General features: G+C 34.7%; 1 protein-coding gene across 50 annotated transcripts in view; it reads right to left on the reverse strand.

Moving 5' to 3' along the window:
• The window catches only part of BAZ2B (bromodomain adjacent to zinc finger domain 2B), a 290,834-nt gene that overhangs the window by 131,654 nt on the left and 131,335 nt on the right, over positions 1-27,845 (reverse strand). The gene's annotated exons all lie outside the window — the stretch shown is intronic.

Below are 27,845 nucleotides of genomic sequence, written 5' to 3' on the forward strand. Positions count from 1 at the left end.
GTCATGGGAGGCGCACCTGCGTGGCTCTCAGTGGTTGAGCTCAGGGTGTGATCCTGGGTCCAGGGATCGAGTCCCGCACTGGGTTCCCTGTGAGAAGCCTGTTTCTCCCTCTGTCCATGTCTCTGCATCTCTCTCTGTGTCTCTCATGAATAAATAAGTAAAATCTTAAAAAATAAAATAAAATAAGTCATGGGATATAATGTACAGCATGGTGACTGTTCTTAGTAATACTAGAGTGTTTACTTGAAAGTTGCTAAGAAAGTAGATCTTAAAAGTCCTCATCACTAGAAAAAACATTGTAACTGTGTGATGATGAATGTTAAGTAGGCTTACTGTGATGATCATTTTGTAATATCCATCATACTCTACCAGTGAAACTAATTTCGAATGTTATCCCAATAAATTTTTAAAATCTAGAATAGGTTATGCTTATTTTAATACTTTGCATACACTGATCCTACAGGTAGGCAAGAAAATCACGAAGTTCACAACTGCTTTAATAAGTACACAATTTATAGGAAGAAACAAAAAAAAGATACTGCTCATTTACAACTGAACTTACGATCAACCACAAGTAAACTTTCACCATGAAATCTAACCATAAAAAAGGTTTCTGTATGGAATTTTACAAGCAAATCACATAATTACTTTATATTTTCTAAGAAAAATAGTTTGATTTAAAAATATTGGCCAATTAAAATAATGCTGGGTTAATATATAAATATTGATTTAATCCATATAGTATCTAGATGATTTTTCTCATAAGATCGATACATATAATAAAAGGTTATCTCAGATTGACACATAGCATCATTGGTAACCATTTAAGAAAGTTTCCCAATCATATATAGAACTGCTTTTTTTTTTCTTAAGATTTTATTTATTTATTCATGAGACACACAGAGAGAGAGAGAGAGAGAGAGAGAAGCAGGCTCCAGGCAGGGAGCCCGATGTGGGACCTGATCCCAGGTCTCCAGGATCACACCCCGTGCCGAAGGCAGGCACTAAACCACTGAGCCACCCAGGGATTCCCCCCCAGTCATATATAAATTCAAAAACTTGTCTTCATATTCTGGCACCACTGTCGATCATCTTTACAGATGATGATACTGTTAAAATGAGCATGTCCATATTCTTAAAGAACTTTTCTTTTTCTTCATCAGCATTCATCATGGAAAAGTGTAGTTGATCCTAATGGTTACATGAAACTAATGCTTAAAGGGCAGGTTTTGGGTCATCAAACAGTCACCAATGAGCTTGGAGACGTGTGGCTGGTCTGTTGGCAAGGCCCATACTGACATTTTCTCCATTAATTGTTTTCACCAACAAGTCTCATTTCACTACATACAAAAAATATGCATCCTTTACCTAGGTAGAGTTTACAGAAAAAGGTTATTTTAAAAAATTTATAGCTGGTAACCTCACCATCTTAAAGAATTTTAAAATGTACTAATTAAGTGTAGTATTTTAAAAAATAATAAAAAGGCTTTTTTTAAGATTTTATTTTTATTTATTCATGAGAGACACAGACAGAGAGAGGCAGAGACACAGGCAGAAGGAGAAGCAGGCTCCATGCAGGAAGTCGGATATAAGGTTAGATCCTGGTACCCCTGGATCACGCCCTGGTACAAAGCAAAGGCAGCGCTAAAGAGCCACCCAGGTGTCTCGGAAAGGTTTTTTTTTTTTAATTTGCTTTTGTACTCCACAGCAAAAATAATTTGGGGATATAACATAGATAAGCACTTTAGCTGAGTACCTGGCATAAAAATATTCAATAAATAATAGTCATTACTCTTTTTGGGATAATAAATTATGAACCCTATGTATATTTCTTTCTGTCGTTATAACTTGATTCAGGACTAAAGCAAGTGAAACCCAGAAAGCAAAATGAGCAGTCTCTACATATCACTTATTGAAGGTCTTTTCCAGGAAATAGTCATTAAAATAAAAAATATACATACATATACTTGGATCTTACAATCTACTTTTGAAATCTAGTCTGCAGAAATGAAAGTAGGTTCTTTATTATAACATTGCTTAAAAATAAAATTTAAACCTAACAATAAGGATGAGTGGAACTATAGCTAGTAGTATAAGTTAGAAGCCTTTTTTTGTTTCAGTAAAAGTGGGATTCTCTCTTTTATTCTTGGTTCCTTTTGTTCATTTAAATGGAAAAGGGCATAACTTTCTTTTTTTTAAATATGCCTATGCAGCCATTTTCTATAGAAGTTCTATTATATATATCATTCATGTATTATTTTATTTTAACTATTTTGATCTTAGCAATGCAGAGATAGGTCCAGGAATGCTGCTAAACTTCTCCAACGCATAGAACATTCCCCACACAGAATTATCTGGCCCAAAACGTTAGTAGTGCTAAGGTTGAGAAATCCTGATCTAAAGTATCAAAACTTGTTATTACTTGGAATTCAATTAACTAAAACTTTCTATTAAGTAGTAATTCTATATAATTGTTTTAAGATGATTCAAACTGATTTATTGACATTGTGATAAATGATAACATTATCATTATATTCAACCTATCATTTGTGTCAAACTCTATCATTTTACATTTTGTCCTAATTGTGTGAAACCGATAATATATGATATGTCATTAATACATATCAATATTTACTCAGACTGGATAGCATGAATTGACTATATTTTATTAAGATGATATTTACCAATAACAATTTGAGAATAGACAAAAATTGGAATTACCACAAACAACTTCTTTGCTGCACAATGATTTTCCATACTCCATCCAAAAAAATATTTAATGATCATACCATTCAAATTCAGGCATATCAAAGTTCCCTTTTGTTTGATCACAGAGTTTATGGACACTGACAGTTGCTAGGTGTAAACCTGAACAGGTGCTATTAGGGAAGGGCAAGACATGTTGGCTAACAAATACAAATGTGATCAGCTGCCCTTTGTTTTAGTTGCATGATTCTTTAGTGCTGAAAGCACAGCTACAGAATAAAATTGAATATTCAGAAAGTAAACATAAAAACAGAGTTAGATATTTCTCCTAGAAGGTGTCTTGTCTTTATCTTTGCCAACAATACCAAAAGTTCTCTGTGGGAATTTAAAGCACAAAAGTAGATTTGGTGAAATTTTACTTCTCCTTCCAATGTAAACTCAAATGAATAACAATAATAAAGGACAGTATCAGGAGGTAGTCACTATGCTGCTCCTTTTGGTTTATTAGTACTACTAACAGTAGATTTACAAGTCCACTATGTTCTAAAAATTCTGAAAAAGGCTTTTATATAACTATTTCTTTAGATAACTCCCAGGCAGTTGAACCCTCAGACAAATATTTCAAGATTTTAAGTAGCAAAACAAAAACAAAAGCCAAGAAGACAAACACTTTTCTGGTAAGGGATTTCATGACATAGGAGATAAGGGAGAAACACCTTACTAGACATTAAACAAAATTATAGAATATGTTTGAAGGACAATCATTCTATTTACAAAACTTTTATTTACCTACATTTTCAAAAATGGTTACTTTGAGTCATTTAGTATATGCAATTTAAATATAAATATAAATATATAAAATGAATCAATTTCCTTTGCTGCTTCACATATTTTTTTTTGTTGTTGTTGTTGTTTTGTGCTTCACATATTTTAACACCACTGTAAAGAGTAACAATTACATACCCAAACACAAGTGGGCTGGCAATCAGGTGCTCTGTGTTGCAGCCTGTGATCTGGAGAGTCTCAGACATACTAAATACTAGTTTCCTTATCTGAAAGATGATAGGTTTGAACAAAACTAACCCTCAAGTCACTATCAGAGTTTATCAACTTGATGGTAAAAACCGAAACAAAACCTTCACATTGCATTAAAATATTTAATAATTTAGGGTGCCTGAGTGGTTAAGTTAGTTAAGAGTCCAACTCCTGATTTCAACTCAGGTCATAATCTTAGGGTCAAGAGATTGAGCCCTGGTACTCAACAGGGAGTCTGCTTGAGATTCTCTCTCCTGCTCTCCCTCTGCCCAACTCCACGACTCTCTCTCTAAAATAAATAAATAAAATTTAAAATATTAAACAACTTAATTCCACTCTTTGCTTATCCTCCCTTTCACTGGCCTGGTTCTATCTCCAAATGCTAAATTATAAATTTCTGCTAAATCTTTTCAAGATATATTCATCTTATTTATACCTCAAGAAACTTGATAAGAAAATTATCCAAAAAAAAAAAAGAGAATTATCCAAGAGTAAAGCAGTGATTTTCACACTGTTCAGTAAATATCTATTCAGAGTATTATTTTCCATCCAAAGGATTAAATATTACTTTGCAATGAGACATCTAAGAGGTTATCCTAAGATATAAAAGAATGTTATAGAAGATTTGAGCAAAATTTAACATGTAGAGATCAGCTCAATTTTGGACAGAGTATATGAATTTAAATATTGACTAGGATTAGAAATTTCTAACAAGGATACAAAAGTCAAAAGAATAAAAAGAGAGACAATGTCCAGTTAATTGTTCCTTTCATCTACACATGCAAGGGGTCCCAAAACACAAGCAAAAAGACATAAAGCTTTGCTTAACTAGGAAATACAACTAAAATTAACTGGAATTTCTAAGATATTTCTAGAGAGTAACTGAGGCTGATGAGTAAGAGGTTGAGAAAAATAAAGCAGGGTAACAAACAGAAGTCATGTTAGTTTATGCAAGATATCCACATATCAGAAGTTGAAGAAACAAGATTCCAAGTATTACATGTCTGATGAACTAGAATAAAAAAACTCCCTTTCAATGGGGAGAAGCAGAGCTAACCTAACAGGAAATATTTAACAAGTTAATTCTACTTTTTCCTTATTCTCCCTTTCATTGGTCTAGTTCTATCTAGATATTAGGCAAACAAAAAAGCCACATCAAAGCAGGTTAAGAGGCTGACATATAATCTTGCTATAAAATCTCACTCCTGGCATGGAGACCCACAACCAGGAAGGAACTTAAAATCCAGAGGAGTAAAGGGTTTCCCTTTCCCTGAGGAACAAAAGGTTTGAGCCCCACATTGGGCACCCTAACTTTTATGACACACACTTGAGATGAGTCCCCAAAACAACTAACTTTGAGAACCAACAAGGCTTGCATCCCCAAACCTACAAGACTGTAGTGACCTGAGAAACTGCTCCTAAAGGACTCACGCTCAGATTCACCTGCCCCAGGACCCAACTCAGAGGCGGTGAATTGTGCCCAGACCTCAAGTAAAGAAGGCTCACCTGCTTATGTTAAAGCATCGGCATAGGGGAGCAGCATCTAATTTAAAACACACATCCAGGAACCTCCTGGAACCCTCTACAGGGATGGAGATTGGCAGATGTCATCTTCACACTTTCCTCTTTGCTGTGCTCCAGAGCACCAGTATCTTCCAGAAGGAAGCCTTTACATTCAACTAGTGCCCCATTTTTAAAGGCTGCTTCCTAGAGAACACCTCTTGATTGCCTAGTTTTGGAGGGAAGGGGAGACTGTTTACCTCATTTCACACATTGTAATAATCACACCCCTATCTAGTACACCGATTTTTTTTTTTTAGTACACCGATTTTCATGACTACTTTATGTAGGGGATACCTCTACATCACCTGGCTCTGGTGGGCAGAGGGGCTTACGCTCATGGATCCAGAGGGCTGCAATAAGTGGAGAAAGGGTTCTCAAACAGCTACCATCTCCAGTAAGAAGAGGCAACAGATGCACAGCTTGATCTTTCTATGAGGGAGGTTTATTAGCCAATCACGAATTCAACCCAAGGCGCAAGCTTCTAATTAATCATACATTGAAGGGCTGACTATAATCTTTTCCAGAAATTTTGAGGGTGCGTACTATCTTGGAGCTCACAATTGGTCACACTCTGGAGTCCTAGTGTCTCCTAGAGAGGAGTTTTATACACATATGGTATCCTAGTTTTTATGTCTGCTGCCCTGGTTTTTGTAGCTGTCACCCAGGAACAGCTCTTCATCATCTGGCTCTGATGATACATGAAAAGATGTTCAATATCATTAATCATCAGGGTAATGCAAATTAAAACCACAAGGAGATGGCATCTCACATCTCTAAGAATGGCTATTATCCAAAAGACAAGAAATAATGAGTATTAGCAAGGGTAAAGAGAAAAGGGAATCCTTGTGCATAGCTTGTGGGAATGTAAATTGGTACAGCTACTAAGGAAAACAGTATGGAGGTTCCTCAGAAAAATAAAAATATAATGACCACATGATGCAATAATTCCATTTCTGGTTATTTATCAAGATGAAAACACTAACTCAAAAAGATAATAGGCACCCCCATGTTCACAGCAGCATTATTTACAATAGCCAGTATGGAAATAACTCCACTATCCATCAGTGAATGAATAGATAAAGAAATCGTGATATATACATATAATGGAATATTACTCAGCCATAAAAAAGAATGAAATCTTGGCTATTTGTGACAACATGAATGGACCTCTGCAAAGTAATTCAGAGAAAAACAAACACCATATGATCTCTCTTATGTGTGTAAATCTTTAAAAATCTAAAAATAAAAATTTTATTAAGAAAAAAAACAAGCACATAGATACAGAGAACAGACTGGTGGTTGCCAGAGGTTGGGGTGTGGAGAGCAGAAAGAGAAGGGGGCACTGTTTTTGTCTTCTTTTTAATTAAAAAATGTTCTGCAGAGTCTTAGGTATTTTTAAGTGCCTTGGAAGAAGGCAAGGAGAGGTAAAAGTTGAGAGTATGATTCTAGCTCATATGCTATTAGATTCCATAAAAGGTCCTCTTTTATCTGTTTTGTATATTGAGATTCCATGTGAGATTTTGTTTGGAAAAAAAAAAGGGTCCCATTGCCCTAAAAAAAAAGTCTGCAAGCCACTAAAGGATCTCTGTCTCATATCACTTCTTACTAACATGGCCATCTGGCCAATCTTATCTGTTGTGACTTCAAAATCTGAGTCCCCAACTGGAAGTAGACATTTTCACTCTTCCTTGGTCTTTAAATCCTAATTTCAAGCCACTGCACAATGTGTTCTCAAATTAGATCTCATTCTCCTATGAGGAACATTCTCCTAATTCTGCACCCCAAATACCCTGACCCTGGTAGGCTGAGTTAATCACTTACTTGGGGAAGTTGTAAGTGACGCATCTTATCATCTATTATCTCCTTTTCAACATCCCCATGGATACTCAGTTCTCTCTTTTCTATCTTCATTTGTTTTAGAGAGGAAAGCAAAAAGTACAAAAAAGCAAATATAAACAAAATTAAGATAATTGTTGAATAGAATGCTTGGCTCTATTGACCTTAATTAGTAACTGCCAGTTGGGAGGTTAGGAAGAACTAAGTAATGGATTTACAACATTATAGCAAAACAATTTCTTCCTTTTAGAAAATTTAAAAGCTAATGACTCATCCTTTCCTTCCCATCTGTTAAAATGGAGTAGGTGGACTTCCTTCATTCTGTTGAACTAATTATCACCTTTTCGCAGATTGTCAGAATCTTTACTCCACTGATCATTCTTTCCCTTTTCTGTATCTCTTATTCTACTGGATTCTTCTCAGTTTTCTTCCATCTTTAAAAACAACAAAAACTCTCCTTTGACCACTCATCTCTATTTTGCCACCTCATATTTTCTACTCATTTTCAACTAACATTATTAAAATGAAATTGTCTACTTTTGTGGTTTCCTTTTTTTTTTTTTTTTTTTTTTTTACCTACCCTTCATAACTTCACTCACTCCACTCTGACCCATCATTAGTATAACTTTAGTGCTGGGATCCCACTGCTAAAACAATGCATGAAAGTTAAGCAAAGTCTAATCAGGTGAGTCTATAGCTCACCAGAAAGATTATAAAAAAGAATACAGAACTTAACCAGGAGACAAAGAGAATTTTAAAATAAAAGTTGGCAGCATTCTGACTGGAAGAATGCAAACAAATCAGATGGAAAAATTTACACAATAGTATCTTTAATGCAGGAGGCAAGTCATGAGACAAACCCTGTATGTAAACCACAGAATTCACATCCCATAAAGGGGGATGAGCATGTACATATCTATCCTCCTGACCCCCTAATCCCAGTCCATTGCCAAGTTTTCTTGACTTTACTTCTATCATAATTTGAAATTGATCTACAGTTTTCCATCTCCATAGTACCACTGTGATCCATGTCATTAACAGTTTTCCTCTAGAAACAAACATGTGCCAGTACCCCAATACCTCTTGTTAACATTCATTCTTCACAGAGGAAAGTTTGTTAAAAATATATATTAGAAATGTCACTTCCTTGTTTAAGCTTTTCAATAAACATTAGTTATATTTAAGATAGACTACAAAATCATTGATAGGCTCTACGAAGTTCCTCCTCAATATTTTTTGGCTGAATGAGCTAAATATAAAACAGGAAATTATAGAGTCATTTTTTATAGTCGTAACTGTTTTCCTTTGAAATTCTTTTCATTAAACTCTAAAGAAAAGTTAAGTGAAAAAACTGATTTGAAAAAATAAGATGAGGATATTTAAATGCTGATCCTATTATTTACTCTTTTGAATTTCTGTTTATATAATTAATAATCTGAAAGAAATTAAAAATACATTCACCAAATTTTCAGTGCAACAATTTTAGTGAAATTGTTTAACCTATGGTAGTCAAAATATAATTGATAATAGATATATTGGAAAACACAGAGTTCAAAAGGAATAGGTTCAAAGTTGAATAAAGGACCAAAAGCACCACAAATACAAGATTGGGGAAAAACACTGAAAAGAAATAGAGTTAAAAAAAATTAGTAGTCAGATTATATAGCAAGTAAATTAACTTAAAACTGAACAATGTGGACAAAACTGAGACAATGTATCAAATACATGTCGACTATTACTGACAGTATCATCACCACTTACAACCCTTTTGTAACTCCATCCATCACCTTATTACTTATTGAGAGCCTAGTATTTATATCAGGCACTCTGATAAGTATTTTCTCTATATTATTTTAATTATAGCAAGTGAACTCCAGATATATTATTGTCATCATTAATAATAATAATTTTCAGATGAGAAAACACAGACATAGAAATATTAAGTAACTTATAACAAAAGTGTTAAGTGTCAGGGATAAAAGTTTCTTGGTATTTAAGAAATTTTATTATAATCTGAATTACTAAGGAATAAGTGTAGACATTATATTTTTTAACACTTGAAAAAATGAGAGAAGAAATAAAGCATCGTGAACAATTAAAATGTAACAAAAATGCTTTATTTAAAAATTAAAAAAAAAAAACACACCAAAATTTTAGGCCAAAAATAGGAAGACCAGAGAATGAGAAAAGCCTGTGACTGAGTCACTCAGCAAAGCCTGTGACTTGTGATCTCAGGGTCATGAGTTCAAGTCTCATGTTGGGTGTAGCGATTACAAAAGAAAATATACTTTAAAAAGCTTAAAAATAAAAATTTTTTAAAATATCTAAAAATAGTCTCTGATTCAGCCTTTTTCTTTTTCTCTCTAAAATATCTATAAGAAAAAAAATATCTATAAGAGCCCAGAAAAAGAAAATGTAATAACAGAAAAATTAAGAAGGCTGATGATCCATCAAAATCTGGGAAGAATTTCTGTTCCAACAAATTAAACTGAAATATTTATTAAAGTGGATACCATTAAAACCACTAAAATAACCATTAAAAATATTATTTTCTAATACTACTTAACACAAGAAAATATTCATGGTATAAGAAATGAAAAAGGCAACAAATCTAAAGTTTGATCTAATGTTGTTTAAAAAAAATAAAGGGGTGCCTGGGTGGCTCAGTTGGTTAAGTGTCTGACTCTTGATTTCGGCTCAGGTCACAATCTCAGGGTAAGATGGAACCCTTCATCGGCGGGCATGTGGGAAGGAGAAAGAATCTGAAGTAGACTCCGCACTAAGTGTGGAGCCGAACTAGGGCATGATCCCACAACTGCAAGATCACGCCCTGAGCCAAAATCAAGAGTCAGATGCTTAACGACTAAGCCACTCAGGCACCCCTGGATATAGTACAGTAGTACTTTAAATGTATTTTCTCTTCCTTATGATTTTTTCAAAGTTTAAGGTGTACAACATATTGATTTGATTCATTTTTTCTTTTAATTTAAATTCAATTTGCCAACACCCAGTGCTCATCCCATCAAGTGCCCTTCTTAGTGCCCGTCACCCAGTCACGCCATCCCTCAACCCTCCTCCCCTTCCGCAATCCTTTGTTTGTTTTCCAGAGTTAGGGGTCTTTCTTGGTTTGTCTTCCTCTCTATTTTTTACCCGCTCAGTTTCCCTCCTTTTCCTTATGGTCCCTTTCACTATTTCTTCTATTCTGCATGTGAGTGATTGTCCTTCTCTGACTGACTTATTTCACTCAGCATAATACCCTTCAATTCCATCCACATCAAAGCAAATGGATATCCTTATGATTTTCTTGGTAACATTTTCTTTTCTATCAGTTTACTCTAAGGATACAATATATAATACATACACAAGATATGTGTTAATTGACTATGTTCTGGGTAAGGCTTCTAGTCAATAGTAGGCTAAGTTTCTAGAGAATCAAAACTTGTACACAGATTTTCAACTGCACAGGAGGTTGGTACTCTTAAGTCTCACATATTTCAAGTGTCAAGTATAATCTTAAAATTTTTTCTGGTATAGAAAAAATTCTTGATCAAGAACATAATAATTGATTTTACAGATGTAAAATTTGTCCTTGAGGATACTTTAGGAAGAGGACTTACAACTCTTTCGAACCAATCACAAACTCTACATTTCCAATTATCATTAACAATTAACCAAGAACCCCAAATTACAAAGGATGTTTAAAAAATTATTCCATAAAGAACCATATGTATTTTGAAGGCTGCTGTATTAATGTTATTGGCTTAGACTAGCTAATTGTTCACTAACTCAAATATGAGATTCTAGACCAAGTCAGAAAACCAATTTCCTCTCAGCTATAGTATTCACTAATAGTTTACTTAACCATAGACAAATTCTTACTTCTAAATGCCTATTATATACTGTAAATAAATTGATTATTGAACAAGTTATTTTAAACATTCTTGAAACAAATGGAAAAATAGAAAGACTCAACAATGACAGAGAAGACTAAGAACCAATGGAAATTTTAAAATTAAAAAAAATGGAATAACAGAAGTTAAAAACTCACTGGATAGATACAGCAGAATGCAGGTGATACAGAAAAGAATTAATGAAATTCAAGATAGATCAATAGAAATTATCCAATCTGAACAACAGAGAGAATAACCATTAAAACAAATAATGAAACTTCAGGGACATGTGGGACAGCAACAAAAGGTCTAATAGTGACACTGGAGGCATGAAAGGAGAGGTGAGATGTTGTTCTGAAAAATTACTTGGCAGAAGTACTTTACTAACCCTCAAAAAGAAAAAAGATTTTATCTATTTATTTGAGAGCAAGAATCCAGCTGGGGGGAGGGGAATAGGGAGCAGCAGACTCCCCACTGAGCATGGAGCCTGACTAGAGGCTGGATCCCAGGACCCTAAGATCATGACCTAAGTCAGAGGCAGATGCTTAACTGACTGAGCCACCCAGGCACCCTGAAAACTTCCCATTTTTGATGAAAGACATAACTCTTTAGATTCAAGAAACTGAGCAAACTCCAAACTAGATAAACTTAAAGAAATATTAAGTTCTAGATAAAAATGGGCATGTTTCAGTTAAGTATACCACTTCGACCAATTAAATCCAAGCTTTAAGAATTTCCTATTGTAAAGTACCAGAAAAACATTTTTCCAGAAACCTGAAATTTGTAATTATATTGTATTGTTCCTTTTCTATTCCTTCTTCTCAGTCTATGTCAAAAACTTTGACTTCTTGGAAAGATATACCTTGCTTCTGACTATATTACACTATATTGTTAATTATTCTAAATTTATGACAAAATTTTATTAATGTGAGGGTCCAATATTAAGCAAAACCCATGCTTTGAAGTTTTTGTGTGAATACTAAATTTACTTACAATTAAGAATCTCTACCTGAAAAAAATCTGGATCAAATCACACATAAAATACATACATAAAACATGTAACTTAATCAGATTTCCCCTTGTTACACTTTTCAATCCAAGACTTAGAGAATGACACTTATTTTATACAAAAGTTTATACTACATGAGTCCAAAATAGCTACAGAATCTGCCCAACTTCTTGGGAATTTACTAGTATCAGTGTAACTCATCTAACTTAAACCAAATCTTAGTATTATTGTCTTATTTCAGGTTAATTCCTGCAAGACTGATAAATCAGAAATCTACCTTTAGGAATTTTAAGTTAATATTGACAATCCTTGTCACAGAGGCTATAAAAGATGAAGCATTTCTCATTTACCACATTAACGAGGACTTTGGCTATCCCAGGGCTAACCTCTAGAGCTCTGATATGTGTGCCGGATCAGATTCTACTTTATTAGAGGTTTATTATAAATGAAGGTACAATTGAGGGGAGAAAAAGGCACCTATATTGCCCTTCCTCAGAATGCATGAAAAGTTCTAAAAAAAAATAGCTTTTCCACAACTTGTTATAATGATCTATAAAAAAACCCCCACAAGTTTGCAGGAGTCTATTTATGGCTACTATTAAGTTTATACAACTTGTATCTGTGTAATATATCTCAGGCTCATATTAACCTTAAAAATAATTCAAAAAACAAGCTCACAAAAATTTAGTCTTACCAACACTCACTAATACTATATCTTCCTCTCCTTTAGTTGAGTACTGATATCAATAACTAGGCTTAAAATATATAGATCTAACCAAATTGCTTACAGAACCTATTTATATAGAAAGGCCTAAAAGATGATCTCAAACATCCCAAATGCAAGCAACCATGTGCATTTCTGATGTTTAATGCTTTCTAAAACTTGAACACGTCAGAAAGCAAGTATATAAGTAGAGCTGATTCTTGAACAATGCAAGGGTTGGGGCACTCACTAACTACACCCCCCCCACCTAGTGCAGTCAAAAATCTGTTTAACTTTTGACTCCTGAAAAACTTAACTAAAAGCCTACTGTTAATTGAAAGCCTTACTGATAACATATAATTAACACCCATTTTATATGTTATATACTGTATTCTTACAATAAAGTAAACTAGAGAAAAAGAGAATGTTCTAAAAATCATATATGATAAAAAAGAATGTAGATATTACATATATCATTAACAAATATTAGACATCAAAAATGTAAAGGTAATGTAGAAAAAGAAGTTCATGTTTATTTATAGGTACTCATGCATTGATAATGAAAATGCAGCAATATGATTGCTTTATGATAGCCTAATATAATGGATACAATTGCTTCACAGTAACCAAGCCTATACACTAATGAATAAATTGTTATAGGCTTATGCATGGTTTCTCCGATTATGAGAGAGAGGCATACCATACAGTAATGTAATTCTTTGAAAGCAAAGTTATGAAACAGAAAACTAATGCACTGATTTTATATTAAATATCACTCACCTTATGCCTATGTTAAGTATAGGCTATCCCCTTCCATACAAGTCTTACACACAATGCTCTACATGGTGAAAACTTAGGGGGTGATGATGGTGATGACATTTTGTGATGACACAAAAACATCTTATTCAGTTCTTATTATACAGTTATTAGATTTTCACATGAAGATACACATAACATAATTTTATTAAATGTACAGCATGATGATTATTCACTATTCATTAATGGAAGTGGATCACCATAAATATCTTCATCCTTGTCTTCACATTGCGGAGAAGGATAAGGAAGGGGAGGGGTTGGTCTTGCTGTCTTATGGGTGGCAAAGGTAGAAGAGGCAGAGGAGGTGGAAGGGGAGGCAGGAGAGGCAGGCACACTTGGTGTAACTTTATAGAAATACTGTACATTACAATTTCTGAGTTTTTTTGCTTTTAATTACTCTAGAAACATTCCTGTACAGTACAGTATTAACCCTTTCACCATTTGCTTTAGTTATAGTGCCCATATCATAGAAGGGTCCATGTTGTAAAAGAAGTAAAAAACAGTCTTAAGTAATTAGAACACTAACACCAGATTATCTAATGTCTGTTTAGCACTGCTTCTTCCAGGTCTTTCTTCCTCATCACTGGTAGTGGCTTGAAAGCACTCATTTTCATCAAGTCATCTTCTGTTAATTACTCTGGTGTGGTGTCGTTGAGCTCTTGAATTTCTCCAAGATCCACTTGAAACCCTTTTACGTACACTGCACACCTCTTTTGCTATAACCACAATCTCATGATTTCCCTTATTGGTTATGTTACAAATCCTGTGAAGTCATGCAAAACACATCTGGACACAGTTTTCTCCAGCAGGAATTTGTTGCAGATTTATGGCTTTCACAGCATTTTCTATAACAATGATGTCAGCTTCAATAGTACAATCCTTCAGACTTTCATGATGTTTTCTCTACCAAGGTTCTCTTTATTGCATTGACAAACCTTTCCATAGAGTACCATGTGTAACTAGCCCTAAAGATTCTCATGACCTCCTGATTTAGAAACTGAATTAGACACGTTGTGTTCAGGGGGACAAAAAGATCACTTCAATATCTTTAGCACTGAACTCATGGGGCTCTGAGTAGCCAATATCAAAAGATTTTAAAAGGCAATTTCTAAATTGCCCCTTACTGGCAGAGGACTTCCTGACTTCAGGGACAAAGCATCGATGCAAACAACCCAGAAAAGGGTTCTTGTTGTCCAGGGCTTTACCTTGTACAAACAAAAGACTGGCATCTGGTATTTATCTTTTTCCTTTAATCAAGGGTTAGCAGCTTTACAGATAAGGGCAGTCCTGATCTTAAAACCTGGCTGCATTTGCACAGAATGCAGTCCTCCCTACCTTTGATTCTGGTGCTTGCTTTGTCTTAACTACCAAATGTCCTTTGTGGCATTCCCCTGCCCCACAATAGGACACTTTAATTTGCATTAAAAACTTGTTCAGGCAGAAATCTTTCCTTCTCAATAATTTTCTTAGTGATGCCTGGGAACTTGTCTAGGGCCTTTGGGTTGACAGAAGCTACTTCTCCTGCTATCCTGACATTTTTAAAGCCAAGCCTCTTTCTAAAATTACCAAACCATCCTTTGCTGGCATTAAATTTTCTAGCTTTAGATCCTTCACCTTCCTTTTACTTTAAGTTGTCATATATAATGATTTGGTTTTTTTCTCAAGTCATACTGGAGTCTTTAAGTATATAGGTAGCCTTTCTTATAGCAATCCTGCACCTACATAAAAGCTGCATTTTCAGTACAAGATAAAAAGATATGTCACAAAAAGTACAAGGTTTTCATGCCTGCAGGTGTAGCTGCAGTGACCACATCTTGAATTTTTCTTTCTTTCTTTTCCACAATGGTCCTTATGTCAGATTCATTTATCTTGAAATTGTGATCAACCATTGCTACAGACCTCAACCTATGGTACACCTATCAGCAATTCAATTTTTTCTTACGACTTTTCTCTGCTTCTTGGGAGCACTTCCAGCATCCACTAGAGGCACTTTGTAGGGATCCCAAGGTGTTATTTAAGATCTATGGTATCGCATTAAACAATATGGAAGTATGCAAGAACCAGGAGAGATCACTTTTTACTGCAATATGCAATTTACTAGAGAGATGAACTGCTCATGCAGAGATGATTAGCATCACTTAGTGTTTTACGTAGATACTTGCAAAACTTGAGCTCACTATGATAGCAGTAGGAGATAGGTATAAAATCATTACAGTAATACAATATGTACCACAGTTATTTTTATACAGTTATAATTCTGCACTACATCTTTATGTTTGTTCACATTTCTCTTAGCTGTGAATGGTGTCATGAATAGTCTGTGTATACATTATGATAGATTTTAACTTCTTATAATAGATTTATATTTTGTGATAGTGATGAAATAGATTAGTATCTTTAAATTTTATGCATTCATGACATACATTTTTCTTAATTTCTTTGATATTTCTAAACTACAGGGTTCGTCTGTGAGTTTTTCAAATTGTTGCAAATCTCAAAAAATTTTCTCAATACATTTACTGAAAAAAACTGCACATAAATGCATCTATACCGTTCCAAACTGTGTTGTTCAAGGGTCACTTGTATACGTGACCAGGAGACAATTAACTCCATAGTTGGTGACTACTGAATATATTCTGTTAAAAATTTATAGCATTTTAGAGCTTCAAAATTATATTTATTATTATTTTTAAAATTTATTATTACTTTTAAAGTAGCCCTAAAGTGGGGCTCAATGTCCCGACCCTGATATCAAGACCTGAGCTGTTACCAAGAGTTGGATGCTTAACTGAGCCACCCAGGTGCCCCACTGAAATTATATTTAAATTTTCAGCAACCATATTACTTTAAAACTCCTCACACACTATAATAGAATTTAAAAATCTCCATTATCTAATATTATAGCCATCTGATGCTAGAGATAGCCACTATCACCATCCTAATTCTTTTTATCATTTTTCCTCTTCCCTGAACTGTCATCTAAGTGGCTTTTCTCTCTCTACAAAATAATCTTCTGGGGGGAAAAAAAAGCACTGTGATGGCACATCACACGACATACACACTGTCCATCCTTTCCCTATATTAACAACAACAAAAAAAATTGAACCAAACTACCAAGCTTATCTTATAAACTTTTTCATTTCTCAAAATCTCCCTCTCAATATTACCCAAACTCAAATGTTATTATCACCTGATTCTTGCACCACACTTTCCCAAATCTTTATTTTAGTTCAAGTTGTATTTTCCTCTCTACATGTTTTTCACCCCTTGCTCAATACCCACATATCAAATTCTTCCTGTTCTTCAAGTCCCAGGTGAAAATGACACTCCATGGAGGTTTACCTGATTACCCAAGCTGGAAACCATAGATCCCAAATCATTAGTACTGTAGCTACTGACAATTTTAAGAAGTCAAAGCTCTGAAATTTATAGTCTTTAAAAAAGCATCTTATTACTGCCGATTTTATTGAACTTATATTTTATCCTATATTATAAATATGAACTTGCAATTTGTAAGTTAATGGGGCCAAAATCTCTAAGATTATGGAAGCAGAAATCAGGTTTATAATATCTTACAGTTCCCACAGAGTCTTAGTAGGGTACCTTGTCCAAACATTTGCTTATTAAATATTTGTTGAATAAATGAAAATGTGTATTCATTATTTATGTGCCTTAAGTTAATGGGTCATATTCAAAAAGAAAACAAAAATACAGCAAGAAAAATACCAATGTTATAACTATTAAATTGTAAAATCCTGATATTAGAGACAGTATTCTATAAAACTTGTTTCAAACTGATCACCAGGAATATTAAGATAGTATTTTAAAACTCCAACACTGTGGGAATTCCTGGGTGGCTCAGTGGTTTGGTGCCTGCCTTCGGCTCAGGGCATGATCCTTGAGTCCCGGGACTGAGTCCCACGTCAGGCTCCCTCCATGGAGCCTGCTTCTCCTTCTGCCTGGGTCTCTGCCTCTCTCTCTCTCTGTGTCTTTCATGAATAAATAAAGAAAATCTTTTAAACAAAACAAAACAAAAACAAAAACACTTCAACAGAGAAATCGTAGGTAGTCCTGGAAACACCAGGAAAGATTTGAGTTTAAATGGTACTAAAATATCTCAATATTTCTAATATTATAAACAAAGAAAAAAGACCATTCACTTTGTAAGAATGTTTCTTTATTAACCTAAGGGTAACTTGTTTAGAGGGTGAAGATAATCCAGTTAAACATTATTAATTCTATCTTATCACAATGTTACCCCCCCCCCCCCAAAAATAGTAGGCAGCCACATTTTAGATTTTACAATTCAAAGAAAATAATTCATTAAAAATACTTGTGTTTCACTATAGTAGCTAAATGCATAAATGAGACAAGACCCTATTTGTATAATGCCTACAAGAGATTCATTTTAGATGTAAGGAAACATATGAACTGAAAGTAAGGAGATGGAAAAAGATATTCCACACAGCTGGAAACCAAACGAAAGCTAAGGTAACAATATCAGTCAAAATTGACTTTAAAACAAGGACTGTAATAAGAGACAAAGAAGGGCATTAATAATGATAAAGAGGTATATCTACTACAGGATATCACGCTTACATTGTGTACCCTACTTAGGAGGGCCTAAATATATTAGCAAATATTAATAGACCTAAAGGGATAAAGAGACAGCAATATAATAATTGTGGAGGTTTCTAATACCCCACTTATATCAAAAGATAGAAAATTGGGGCAGAAAATCAATAAGGAAACACTGAAACTTAAATAACAAATCAGATGGACTTATCAGATTTACACGAAATATTGCTACAAAAAGCAATAGAATGTATTTTTCTCAAGTGCACATGGAGCAATCTCCAGAATTCATAAGCTAGGCCACAAACAAGTCTCAATGTATTTAAGAGGACTGAAATCATACCAAGCATCTTTTCTAACTACAGTGATATAAAACTAGGAATCAATTATATAAAGAAAACTGTAAAATTCACAAATATGTGGAGATTAAACAATATGTTACTAAACAACCAATGGGTCAAAAAACAAGACAAAACAAAAACAAAAAATCCCTTAAGACAAAAGAAAATGGAACATACAACATATCAAAATTTGGGATGCAGCAAAAGCAGTTCTAAGAGGGAATTTCATAGTGATAAATGCCTCAAGAAACAAGAAGTCTCAAATAAACAATGTAACTTTACACCTGAAGTACCAGAAAAACAAGAATAAAGACCAAAGTTAGTAGAAGTGAGTAAGAAAAATTAAAGCAGAGAAAGATACTAAAAACACAATAGAAAAGATCAACGAAAGTAAGCTGGTTCTTTAAAAGGATAAACAAGACTAACAAACTTCAGCTGGACTCACCAGGAAAAAAGGGGGAAATACCAAATAAATAAAATCAGAATTGAAAGAGATGCTGCAACTTATAACACAGAAATACAAAGGATTATAAGAACCTACTATGAAAAATTATATGCCAACAAATGGACAACCTAGAAGAAATGGACTCTTTTCTAGAAATTTACAAGCTGCCAGGACTGAATCATTATGAAACAGAAAATCTGAACAGACCAATTACTAGTAAGGAAACTGAATCCATATTATTTTTTTATTTTTTATTTTTTATTATTTTTTTTTAATGATAGTCACACACACAGAGAGAGAGAGAGAGAGAGACAGGCAGAGACACAGGCAGAGGGAGAAGCAGGCTCCATGCACCGGGAGCCCGACGTGGGATTCGATCCCGGGTCTCCAGGATCGCGCCCTGGGCCAAAGGCAGGCGCCAAACCGCTGCACCACCCAGGGATCCCACTGAATCCATATTAAATAAAACTTTAACACACATAAGTTCAGGGCCAGATACATTCACTAGTGAATTCTACCAAACATTCAAAGAACTAATACCAAGTTCTTTGCAATTTCCCAAAGAAATTCTTCCCTGAAGGAGAAGAGGAAACTCTTCCAAACTCATTTTAGGAGGCCAGCATTAACTTGACACAGAACCAGACAAGGATATCACAAGGAAAGAAAATCACAGGCTGATATCCCTGATAAGCATGGATGCAAAAATCCTCAACCAAATATTAGCAAACCAAATCCAACAATACAGTAAAAAGATCATACACCATGATCAAATAGGATTTATTTCAGAGGCTGGTTCAATATCTACAAATCAGTAAATGCAATATAACATACTAACAAAATGAAAGATAAAAATCATATGATCATGTCAACAAATATGGAAAAAGCATTTTACAAAATCCAAAATCCATTTATGATAAAAACTAACAAGGCAAGTAGAGGCAATGTACTTCAACATAAAGGCTTCAAACTCTATTACAAAGCCAAAATAACTAAAACAGGATGGTATTGGCATAAAAACAGACATATAGATCAGTAGAATAGAATAGAAAGCCCAGAAACAAATTCAGGCATACATGATTAAATAATCTATGACAGAAGAGGCAAGAGTATACAATGGAGAAAGGATAGTCTCTTCAATAAATGGTGTTAGAAAACAAGAGCCACAATGAAAAGAGTGACACTGGACCACTAACCTACCATACATAAAATTACATACAAAAAATTAACTCAGAATGGATTAAAACTTGAAATTAAGACCTGAGTCCATAAAACTCTTAGAAGAAAACACAGATAAGCTCCTTGACATAGGTCTTGGCAATGTTTTGAATCTGATGTCAATAGAAAAAGCAACAACAACAACAAAATAAACAAGTGGGACTACAGTAAACTAAAAAACTTCCAAAGAGCAAAGGAAACTATCAATAAAATAAAAAGGCAACCTACCTAATGGAAGAAAATATCTACAAATCGTATATCTGATAAAGGGCTAATATCCAAAATATATAAAGAATTCATATGATTCAACAGCAAAACAAAAACAAAGCCCACCCAAAACAATCCAATTAAAAACTGGCAGAAGATCTGAATAGATATTTTCCCAAAGAAAACATACAGGTGGCCAATGGGTACATGGAAAGATACTCAGTATCATTCATAATCAGATTAATGAAAATCAAAACTACAATGACATATATCCTCATGCCCGTTAGAATAGTTATCTATCATCAAAAGACAAGAAATAACGAGTGTTGGTGAAGATGTGGAGAAAAGGGAACCCTTTCTGCACTACTGGTGGGGATATAAATTGGTATGATACAGTAGGAAATTTTTTTGATAACTTTTAAAATGGAACTACCATATGATCCATCAATTCCACTTCTGGGTGTTTATCCAAAGGAGACCAAAACAGTAACTCAAAAGGATACGTGCATCACCTTGTTCAATGCAGCATTATTTACAATAGCCAAGATATGGAGACAACTTAAGTGTCCATTGTTGATGAATGGATAAAGAAAATTGTGGTATACATTTAAAACAATAAAATCTTGCCATTTGCAATGACATGAATTGACCCTAAGGGCTTATGCTAAGTGCAGTAAGTCAGAAAGAAAAAGATAAATACTGTGTGAGCTCTATTATATGTGAGATCTAAAAGGATTAGAAAGAAAAAAGAAACAAGCTCCTAGAACAGCTGGTGGTTGCCAGAGGTAGAAGGTAGAGAGTGGGAAAAATGGGTGAAGGAGGTCAAAAGGTTAAAGAAAAGGAGAGGGGGGTCAGACATAACAAGGGGTCAAGAATATAGTCATAACTGAGAGTGAGAATAGAGAGTGTAGCCTCATGAAGCCTCATGTAGTTCTAAGTGTATGAAGTTAGGTTACAGGCCCCTGGAATATAGAAAAAGTAAAATCTTTAAAAATTATTATATCATTCTTTGAAGACAAAGGTCATGTCAATGCTTATGACTTAAATTTAGGACTACAGGATTTTATTGTACCATTATCAATTTTTACATCTGCAGTTCTTGTTTTTCACTCGCCAAAAAATCTCAGTTCTTGTACTAAATATCAGTTATTGACACTTAATACACAACACATAATTACTCATTTGATTTATGACATAGTACACAACCAATAGTCTCAGAATAATAATACCAATACCAACACAAGAATATGGTTACTGAAAACACAATTCTTTTGGTCGTTAGCATGTAGTCCACTAAGGATATACAGTCATTTTTTAATATTTTAAAAATCTCTTTAAATTATTCTTCTCTGTGTGGTTACACCTTCAACTAGACCAAAAAAAAGAAAATCAGTCTTTTCATTACATTTCATTTCCATTTTTAAGGAATTGGATCCTTAAAATTTAGCATCCAACTAGACAGCAAGCAATTTTGATTAACCCAAGACCAATGTATCAAAAGCAATGTCTAAATCTGCACAGTCTGATAGAGTAGCCATTATCCAACAACATGTAGATAATTAAATTTAAATTAATTAAAATTAAATAAAATTTAAAAGTCTCACTAGCCATGTTTCAAGTGGTCAACAGCTATCACATTACCATTACACAAATTACTACTGTATAGCGCTGGTCTAAATAATAGTTTTCCCTCAGACACTGAAATTTTCTGGCTTAGCAAGGGAGCCAGCTTCATATTGAGTAACTTGAGCTGTTAAAACTGTTAAAGCATGAGTTGGCAGCTTCAGGGCAGATACTACCCATCAAAGCTTTTTAGAGGAAGGCTGACATGCAAGAAGTTATCTGGGACAGCAGTTACCTTCAGGAGGAAATGGAAACTATCATCATACTATCATGATTGCTTCACAGAGTATATTTGCCATTACCAAAATACTCAAGATCTCACTGAAATCACTTGCAGATTAAGGTGGTTTAGCCATTTGGAAACTATTCACTTAAAAGCTGCACCATCCACTTAGGAGGTAATTAATCTCAAATAACTCTATTGTTATAACTTGCATTTCTTCTTAACATTTCCAACAAAATATTCCTAGTACAAATCAAAAGTTTTGTTTTATTTGCAATACCGTAGGTTCAGTTACTATTGTCAGAAGAGGAGCTGCTATATATTCTCAAGGCACTTAGTTAGGGAGACAGAATTTAGCAGGAAAAAAAAGGTGGCTTCACAGAACAGGCTTCAAGATACAGTATTTCTTTGCAAAGGTTTCCCCTTGCCTCTCTACGGATGATGACAACTCTCTCTGCACAGGTAGAGTTGTCAACAACTTTTGTTTTTTTAAAGATTTTATTTATTTATTCATGAGAGATACAGAGAGAGAGAGAGAGAGAGAGAGAGAGAGAGAGAGAGAGAGGCAGAGACATAGACTGAGGAAGAAGCGGGATGCTTGAGGTGATACCGATGCAGGACTTGATTCTAAGACCCACGATCACACCCTGAGACAAAGACAGATGCTCAACCACTGAGCCACCCAGGCAACCCTGTCAACAACTTTCAAGAATTGAAAAAGAAGCTAACACCTTGGTGTCTCAATTCCCTTAAAAAATTTTTTTTTTTTACTTATTCATGGCAGATATACAGAGAGAGACAGAGATACAGGCAGAGGGAGAAGCAGGATCCCTGTGGGGAGCCTGATGCGGAACTCAATCCTGGGACTCCGGTATCACAACCCCGAGCTGAACGCAGACACTCAACTGCTGAGCCACCCAGGTGCCCCCAGTGCCCATTTATACTAGAACTTCCATCAAAATTCCAGAAGAACCCAATACTCCAGTGAGAGAATCAAATATAAATAATATACAGAAAACACTGGCTTTGAACCCTACATTCTAGGCCATGGTATTGAATTTTTTAGTCCCAGTTGCAGAAAAATTTTCAAAACTGTGACCCACTTATTAGAAGATCATGAAATCCACATATCAATGTTATAAAAAATGAAATATTCTGAGAATTTTTGCATTCATGTTCATCAGAAATATTGGCCTATAATTCTCCTTTTTTAGTGGGGTCTTTGTCTGATTTTGGGAAAACAGGAAATATTCTGGGTCACTGTAAAGGAAGCTTGAGAAAAACTGCTTTATTTGGTTTCCCAGTAATGTATGTCTTTTATGGTGAAGCACAGAAGGATTTTATAATCCCTAATCATACTATCTGCTATACTGGAATGATTACTATGACTATTACTACTACTACTACTACTACTACTACTACTACAACAACACACACACACACACACACACACACACACAATGCTGAGCAGAATCCATGCTTTTTATACATAGTCCATTAACGTAAGAGTGGTTATACGAAATCCTTAGATTTCTGCTAGGACTCAGGGACCTATTCTCATAACTTTCCAGTTTATGACAAAGAAATATGGGACATTATATTAGCTGGGCACCTAGGATGGTGCCTAAATGCCAGAGTCTTCTACTTTGCATACTCAGCTAATTAAAGATAGATCAAAGTTCTTTCACTCAGATGCTATAAGGACAGTAATTATACAAAGTTTAACCATGTATGGAAACATAATATGTTCACCCCTACAGAAGGCATTTATTATTTTAATTTTTAAAAAGATTTTCCATTTGATTTATTTATTTGAGAGAGAGAGAGAGCAGGGGGAAAGGGCAGAGGGCGAGGGAGAGAGACTCCACGCTGAGTGCAGAGTCCAACACAGGGCTTGAACTCATGATCCTGAGATCATAACCTGAGCTAAAATGAAGAGTCAGATGCTTAACCAACTGCACCACCCAAGAGTCCTAGAAATATTTATTAAGCCATGAAACATGCTAGGTGTTTGGGATATAATGAATAAGTCAATTAAGTAGTCTACATCAACATACAAGCTAAAGAAAAGTGGGTTGGAAAAAAATGGAGAGCAGAAGTACAGAGAAGCTGAGTGGTCCTGACAGAGAGAAAATGAAAATATTACCAATCTCAGGTTCTTTTCCTTAGACCTGCCTTTTTGATTTTCCTATATTCCCTAAAACTTCTCTCTAGCCTGCCAAATAACCCATTCTTCTAATAAATTTTAGTAGTTTACTATTACTTGTAACCAAAGACTCTGGTAGAAACCTTCCTAATAAATGTCATGTTAGTCTTGTCTTTTCTCATCCTTGCTCATGCTATTTATACCACTGAGACATATTCTGTTTTTCCCCTCCAACAGTCCAAATACTATCTTCCTTCAAATACAGGCCCAAGAGTCACTTTACCCATTAAGCTGTCTCTGACTAACCTTAGGCCACAATTTCCCATCTTTGAACTATAGAGCACTTTAGCTTCTACCCAGGAAGCTGCTAATTATATTGATTTATTACTGCTCTGCATTTATCTTATAAATTCACTGTATCATTCAGAACATAGCCAGTATGTCTGTTGAGTCTTAGTTTGTGAATCAGTAAAATGGGAGTAATTACACCTACTTCAAAGAGCTATTGTAAAGAGAGTGCCTACCTAGCACACCTACTGCTAGGTCTGCTGTCCTTATGTGTCTGACCAAAATTCAGAAGAAAATATCGTTATTTTCTTCAAGCTAAATATACAAGAGTGGGAAAACAGCTCATTAAAACTTAATATTATTTCTTTCATAAATTAAATGTGAACAAAAACAAGTGACAAATGTCAAGAGCATTTTCACTGCTAAGCAGATTTCTTTCACAGGTAAACATGAACAGATGTTGAAATATATTAGGCTATTCCCTGTCAACATGTCCCATGATAATGATAACAGTGTTATCATTACTTTGGCTATGGATAAGAGTATAATTTAAGGTTTTGTTTTTAGGTAACAGTGACATTTTCAGCTTAGTTTGCTCTTTAAAGATTTCTTTTTAAGTAGTCCCTACACCTAAGGGGGCTCAAAAACCCACAACCCCTAGGATCAAGAATTGTGAGCTCTACCGACTGAGCCAGCCAAGTGTCCCTCAGTTTAGTTTTTAGATAACCAAAATAAAACTGCTTTTTCCTGAGAATACATAACTTTATAACTTTTCATGACTCAAAAAAAAATCTATTCTGTTCAGACTATAACTCCCTTTCTCAGTAATTTAGGGATCAAGTCTTCTCCTTTATGACATTGATCATCTCCATAGATTCACAAGTAGTTATAATAATTCCTTTCACCATTCTCTTCACTATAAAATTTAGTCAAATTATGTATTTACATCCTTTCAAATAGTTTTCCACTTTATTTTTTTTATTATTTTCTGAATTGCATTTGTCTATTTCTACTGTACCAACAGGCCCAAATATTAATATAGTACTCCCTAGTTTATACTTGGAAGAATCAAAGCCCTCCAAAACACTGCTCAATGAGAATTTAGCTGCCTACCTTCATGATAGAAGGCGCTAAGTATATATCCCAAACATGTCTCAATAGGACCTGCACTAAATACATGAAAATATTTAACAGTTACATACAGTAATATAATTAACAGAACCCAGGAGTCAGTATTTTTGAGCATTTCATTCTAAAAATGAGCATTTAAATGATAAAATTAAGTATCCTTTTGAAATAGCTTACTTTTCTTTTTTTTTAGATTTTATTTATTTATTCATGAGAGACACAGAGAGAGGCAGAGACACAGGCAGAGGGAGAAGCAGACTCCAGGGCAGGGGCAGGGAGCCCAATGTGGGACTTGATCCCAGGACTCCAGGATCACATCCTGAGCCAAAGGCAGACGTGCTTAACTGCTGAGCCACTCAGGCATCCCGAAATAGCTTACTGGTCACTAAAATAAATACAGTCTAATGATAGAACCATAAATACTTATTTGGACTACAAAAGTATGCTTTAAGCAGCTATCTAATATTCTGCTTCCAATGTTTAAAAGTTAAGAATACTTAGGTTTCCACAGAAGACCCCAAACAGTCAAAGCAATTCTGAAAAAGAAAAACTGGAGGCATCTTGATTCAGGATTTCAAGCTATATTACAAAGGTATAGTCATCAATACAGTATGGAATTGGGACAAAAACAGACACATAGATCAATGGAACAGAACAGAGAACCCAGATATAGATGTGCAACTATAAGGTCAACCAATCTTCAACAAAGCAGGAAAGAATATCCAATGGAAAAAAGATGGTTTCTTCAACAAATTGTATTGGGAAAACTGAACAGCAACGTGCAGAAGAATGAAACTGAACCGCTTTCTTATACCATACACATAAACAAATCCGAAATGGATGGAAGACCTAAATATGAGACAGGAAATCATCAAAATCCAAGAGGAGAGCAAAAACAGAAACCTCTTTGACCTTGGTCATATCAACTTCCTACTAGACACATCACCAGAGGCAAGGGAAGCATAAGCAAAAATATTGGGGCTTCATCAAGATAAAAAGCTTCTGCACAGCAAGGGAAGCAATCAACAAAACTAAAAGCCTATGGAATGGAAGAAGATATATGCAAATGACATATTTGATAAAGAGTTTTAGTATCCAAAATCTATAAAGAATTTATCAAACTCACCCAAAAACAAATAATCCAGTTAAGAAATGCACAGAAGACATGAATAGACACTTTTCCGAAAAAGACATCCAGATGGCTAACAGACAAGTGAAAAGATACTCAACATCACTTATCATTAGGGAAACAAATCAAAACCATGATGAGATACCACCTCATACCTGTCAGAATAGCTAAAAGTAACAACAGATGTTAGCGAGGGTGCAGAGAAAGGGGAATCTTCTTACATTGCTGATGGAAATGCAAACTAGTGTAGCTACTTTAGAGAACAGTATGGAGGTTCCTCGAATTTAAAAACAGAACTACCCTATAATCTAGCAATCTAGCACTACTAGATATTTACCCAAAGGATACAAAATTACAGATTTGAAGGGGTATATGCACCCTGACCTTTATAGCAGCATTATCAATAACAGCTAACCTATAGAGAGAGCCCAAATGTTCACTGACTGATGAATGGATAAAAACGATATAACATATATATACAATAGAATATTACTCAGCCATTGAAAAAAGAAATCTTGCCATTTGGAACACTGTGAATGGAGCAAGAGTATATTATGTTAAGTGAAATAAGTCAGAGAAAGACAAATACCATATGATCTCACTCATCTGTGGAATTTAAGGAAGAAAACAGATGAACATATGGGGATAGGGAAAAGGAAAGAAAAAGGAGAAAGGGAAACAAATCAGTAGAGACTTAACTACAGAGAACAAACTGAGGGTTGATGGAGGGAGGTGGGTGGGGTGATGGGTATTAAGGGGGCACTTGTGATGAATACTTGGTGTGGTATGTAAGTGATGAATCACTTAATTCTACTCCAGAAACCAATATTGCATTATATACTAACTAAAATTTAAATTAAAAAAATAATACTGGGCAGCCCCGGTGGCTTAGCAGTTTAGCGCCGCCTTCAGCCCAAGGCGTGATCCTGGAGACCTGGAATCGAGTCCCACATCCGGCTCTCTGCAT

The sequence above is a fragment of the Vulpes vulpes genome, chromosome 3, assembly GCF_048418805.1.
Source record: "Vulpes vulpes isolate BD-2025 chromosome 3, VulVul3, whole genome shotgun sequence".
In the NCBI taxonomy this organism is placed as follows: Eukaryota; Metazoa; Chordata; class Mammalia; order Carnivora; family Canidae; genus Vulpes; species Vulpes vulpes.